Below are 6,000 nucleotides of genomic sequence, written 5' to 3' on the forward strand. Positions count from 1 at the left end.
AAAGTAATAATTGAAAGTGTTTCGAATCATACGACAGCAACTTTTAAACTGGTTACGTCTGATATGCATTGAAAGATGTTTAAATATTAATGTTATAATAACTGACTTTTTAATAGTTTGACGAAACAATTCATACCTTTTAAATTTTTTTAATTGCTATACCCTAGCCGCGATGGCTCAAGGGATAGAGCGTTCGCCTTCCAATGAGGTGAACCGGGTTCGAATTCAATGATGGCTGGTCGATACGAATCTGCATCCGGCTTGCACGGACCACAGTGCTGACGTGAAATATCCTCAATGGCAGACGAATCATGGGTTAGAGTCCCTTTGCCGTCAGACTAACCGTGGGAGGCACTCGTGGTCTTCATCTCCATGTAATGTAAATGCGGGTTAGTTCCACTGAAAAAGTACTCCACGAATGCAAAATTTCTCCCGATGCTTGATACAAGAGATCCTTTGTTTTCTATATTGAGTTCAAAAGTAAAAGGCTACAGAGTTGAACATTAGAAGTCGTAAACCTGAAAATTGGATCGGCTGTTCAATGACGGTTATATTTTATTTTATATTGTAACCGTCGTTGAACAGCCGACCCAATTTCATGGGTTTACGACTACTTACGTTCAATTCCGTAGCCTTGTAATTTTGAACCAATCCAGAAGACAAGGAAACTCCTGGATCAGTACCCCCAGAGGTATTGATTTGTTGTGGGAACATGGAGGACTTTGTGACTCGACAGACTTAACGTGCATCAGTCACCATTTACTACACGGGGAGTCTTCGGCCGGCGAGGATCAAGCCCACGACCTCTTGGATATGGGCCCAGCGCCCTACCGACCAAGCTATCCCGGCCCCCAATGACGGTTATAATAAAAAATGAAAAAATTGTTTAACCCTTGGTCGGGATAGCTTGATTGGTAGGGCACTGGGCCCATGTTCGTGTGTTCGATCTCCGCCGGCTGAAAACTCCCCGTGTAGTAAATGGTGACTGATGCACGTTAAGTCTGTCGAGTCACAAAGTCCTCCATGTTCCCATAACAAGTCATACCTCTGGGGGTACTGATCCAGGAGTTTCCTTGTCTTCTGGATTGGTTCAAAATTACAAGGCTGCGGAATTGAACATTGGTAGACGTAAACCCAAAAATTGGGTCGGCTGTTCAGCGACGGTTACAATATAAAATACAAAAAAAAAAAAATTATATCCCTATGCTTTTTAATTTACTTATTTTAATTAGCTTCTTCGTTTTGAAAATTACTTACTATTTGAGGATTGCAATTTGTTGGCATCTCATTTTTTTTAAGAAAAATTATGCCTAGTTTAAAAATGCTTTATTTTATGTGCATTGAGTTATTGGGGTTATGAAAATGTGTTTAACTTTGTTAAAATTATTGCATATCTTAAAAATGCTTAATTTTATGCATGTGAAGTTTTTTAGTTCTATTTTAAACAGTATGAAATGTAATAGGGACCCAAAACATTTCGTTGCCCGGGGGCCCTGATGCATCTAGATGGTATTCCGATGAGAATAGCATTTTCATTTTCTGCAATTCCAGAGCAACATTTAATATTCCGAAATTGTTAGGACTGTGATCATTCGCGTATCAGTAGCTATAGTGTATTACCAAAGTCAGTATGCATCTAGAGATGGTATTCCGATGAGAATACCATTTTCATTTTCTGCAATTCCATAGCAACATTTAATGTTCCAAAATTGTTAGAACTGTGATCATTCGTGTATCAGTAGCTATAGTGTATTACCAAAGTCAGTGTGCATCTAGAGATGGTATTCCGATGAGAATACCATTTTCATTTTCTGCAATTCCAGAGCAACATTTAATGTTCCAAAATTGTTAGGACTGTGATCATTCGTGTATCAGTAGCTATAGTGTATTACCAAAGTCAGTGTGCATCTAGAGATGGTATTCCGATGAGAATACCATTTTCATTTTCTGCAATTCCATAGCAACATTTAATGTTCCAAAATTGTTAGGACTGTGATCATTCGCGTATCAGTAGCTATAGTGTATTACCAAAGTCAGTGTGCATCTAGAGATGGTATTCCGATGAGAATACCATTTTCATTTTCTGCAATTCCATAGCAACATTTAATGTTCCAAAATTGTTAGGACTGTGATCATTCGCGTATCAGTAGCTATAGTGTATTACCAAAGTCAGTGTGCATCTAGAGATGGTATTCCGATGAGAATACCATTTTCATTTTCTGCAATTCCATAGCAACATTTAATGTTCCAAAATTGTTAGAACTGTGATCATTCGTGTATCAGTAGCTATAGTGTATTACCAAAGTCAGTGTGCATCTAGATGGTATTCCGATGAGAATAGCAATATTTTATATTCCGGAATTGTTAGAATTGTGCTCAATCGCGCGTCAGTAGCTATAGTCTATTACTAGAGTTAGTATGCATCTCCAGAGTATTCCGATGACAACAGCATTTTCATTCCCTTCAGTTTCCTAGCAATATTTTTTTATTCCAAAATTGTTAGAACTGTGATCAAATTTTTGAGAAGTTGTAATATTTATTTTAAGCGAAATCTGAACAGGCTATAATTTGCTGTCGAAATTAAACTTGCGATACCTTTTCGAACACCAGTAATTTTAAAAATATTTGTTTTTCGAAAAATAAGCTACTTTAAATGTGATTTTTTTTAATAAAAAAATTTAAGCAAAGCTAATGCTATGCCGTTCCTATTTTAATTGCAACGATAACAATCATTCAAAAAATTAGTTATAAAGTCTATTTTTTTTAAATAGGATAGGGTCCGAACAGGTATATAGGGTACTATAACCTGTACAAATTCCACTTTAAAATAAATTCTATAATGTTTGAAAGCTTTGAAATGAAGAAGAAAGAAGAAATTTGAAGAAGAAAAAATTTTACAATTAAAATAAAATCTTTGGTGAAAAGGTAGGAAGGGAAAGAGCTGTTCACATTAGAGTATGATTCAGGTATGTTCTAACCTTTGTGACTCACTCACTGAATATTCAGAACAGTTTTATAAATTATCCTTTCATGACCGCTACATATTTTTTGGATTTGAAAGTGATTATTAATTCGTGTTTTAACAAAATAATGAATGTAAGACATAATGACATTTTTTTCACCATTTTCATTTATCTTATCATTCACATTCTTATCGCACATTTTTTTCACCATTTTCATTTTCATTCATCACTTGTCTCCACTGTTGAAGACAAAATTGTTTTTCAGGAAATAAGCAATAAGTTAACAAAAGTGCATTTTTCAGTTTAGAATATTGAAACATAAAATTCTGCAATTCAACTTTAAACTCAAATCCAGGAGGGAGAAAAAAATTACCTCCGCATTATTTAAAGTTTGTTCCATATGTGTCGTATCATACCCTCGTGACAATTAATTAATCATCACCCCCTTAGAATAAAATCTTATCACAAATACTTTAACGATTTACAACTATTACACTGAACAACTTTCTTGTATGTTTTCATCTTCAACAAGCTGAAGCTTTTTGTATGAAATCTATTTGAATACAATAAAAGAGGTAACATTTTTAACATTTATCATTCCTTCAAGCCTTTTTCTTTTTCTAAATAAAATTTAAAACAATACCAAAAAGTAAATCGTTACAAATTATTTCCTTGTATATTTATATGTGATTGGTTTCAAAAATCAATTAAGCCTAACATTTATTTTTACATTATAACAAATTTGATATCCCCTTACTATTGAACAAAATTATTTTTATAATTTTATTTTGTTAGCTTAGAATGTTATTCTATTCAACCTCAGTATCTAAAGAAATAAATACGTTCGATCCCGAGGTAACCTAAATGTTTTTTCTTAACATCAGACATTTACCACGCTTTTAATGAGAAGAATGTCATTTGCGTTTGGCGCCGTCCTTAAATTATGTCACGCTTTGGAGGGGAGGGAGTGTAATTGTGACAGTTTCTGACGAGAGGAAGAGAGGTGCAACAAAAAATGTGACATCACACATTTTGATTTAAATAAAAATATTTACTATCGCAAAAGGAATATTTTATATTATTTGTTTTATAATATTTTCATTAAAGTAATGACACAAATCTAATAGTATTGAAAGTAATTACACATATCATTACTAGTGTTATCCTCACAAATCTTATTTAAATACTTAGATGAAATTTAAAAATAAAATTTGAATTATTGTTTGTAGCTGTTTTGTTACTAAACTGCTAAAATATGTTGATTTAATGTAATGTGAAATGTGACAAGAGGTTATGGTACAGCTTTACATTTGTGAAAAAAGGGAGTAAAGTGTCAAAAATACTGATAAAAAAAAGTGCATCATAATTTATGAACATCCATTTTGGAGCAGTACAACCGAGTCCGCCTATTGCGTCAGCAAACTCAAATCGGAAAATTGGATAACCTCAACTCATCTTATTCTTTTAAAAAATTCAAACAAGATGATTCAGAATCAGCTTACCAATATTTTGGGTAGTTAAAAAAATTCAGAAAGTGGCAATAATAACTTGTTAATTTTCGAAATGCAAATTTTTTTGAAAAATGATAATAAATAATTTTATTATACTTCATTTATTTAAAATATTAAAAAAAAAACGCAACCAAAATTATTCCAACAGTACCTTATTTTTTAAGTATATGAAGTAATAAACAAATGTATTTTATGAAACCAAATTTTAAATTTTGAGATAAACTAGTTTCAAAGAACAAATCTGTTTTTGTTAGCTTACTCAAGAGAAAAAGACTTTCAATTTCTCTAAAACAATCTGTGGATTGCATTTTATTCGGAAACCTAAATTCTATAATCGATAATGAAAAGACGATATCGAAAATTCGAAAATGTAATTTTAAAAAAATCGTTTGCTCGAAAAAATTAAAAATTTCGAACGCTGTTAAATAATTTATATTTATAAAATTCTAAGATTCTGTTTTATATTTATATATGATTTGTTAAATTTAAAGAATTTATTAATTCTTGCAGAAAATTGTAAATACATAAATTAAACTATATTAGAAAATGTGTTTTCATTTTTCAAACGATTCAATTCCGAGCGCTGTTTTCGCTTGGCAGCACTATCAAGAAAATTTAAGTAAAAGGAAAAAAAACATTATTGATTTGGCAAAACAAGAGACGTTTTCTACTAGATACATTGAATCGGAGAACGAATTATATAAGAGGGGGAGAGGGGAAGAAAGAGAAAAATCGATCCTAAACTCCGGGATACCTGACGGTAACTTCCTCAGACACTAGGGTCTCGGATGTCTGGACGCTGAAAATAGTCAGTCCCCTTCCAGCTACGCCCACGCTTTATCGATTCACCTTAACCTTGGGATAGTTTGAATCAAAATTTATGATACTTAACACTAGGAATGGGCCCTATAGTTTATTGCATTAGCCCTAGTACATAACGATATTTCTCCCTCGTAAATAGAAGTGACATTAAAAAAGGAAGATTATCGAATGAAATAAAAAAAATGTACGGAGCAAATGTTTCCTTTATGTACTTAACAAAGGTTAAAACAATTTTGTTATTGACTTTTTTTTTAATTAATGAAATGGCTTCTGAATAAAGATTAAATTTAACACAATAATAATTCTTAGCAGTTGAGTGCTTACAATAAGAACTCATTAGGAACACTTAACTAAGAATTTTTCAAAAAAAAATTTTTTTTATATCCTTTAACAACCGTTAAACTCTTTAAACTAGATAGAATAAATATGACAAAAAGCATTCAAGAATGTAAAAGATTGGAAACTTTTAAAATAATAAATTTAAATCCAAACACCTTACAAAGCAAGGATTAAATTTAAAACAATAATAATTTTTGGCAGTTTAATTATTAAAATATCTTTTACATTAAAAATACTTTTTTTTTTCACATGGATTTTTCAAAAACAAACTTAAATATCTTTTAACAATCGTTAAACTCTTTAAATTAGATATAATAAATATGACAAAAAATATTCTAGAATGTAAAACATCAGTAATTTGTAAA

Source organism: Parasteatoda tepidariorum, chromosome 1 (genome assembly GCF_982258835.1).
Source record: "Parasteatoda tepidariorum strain Cologne lab strain chromosome 1, Ptep-v5.0, whole genome shotgun sequence".
NCBI lineage: Eukaryota > Metazoa > Arthropoda > Arachnida > Araneae > Theridiidae > Parasteatoda > Parasteatoda tepidariorum.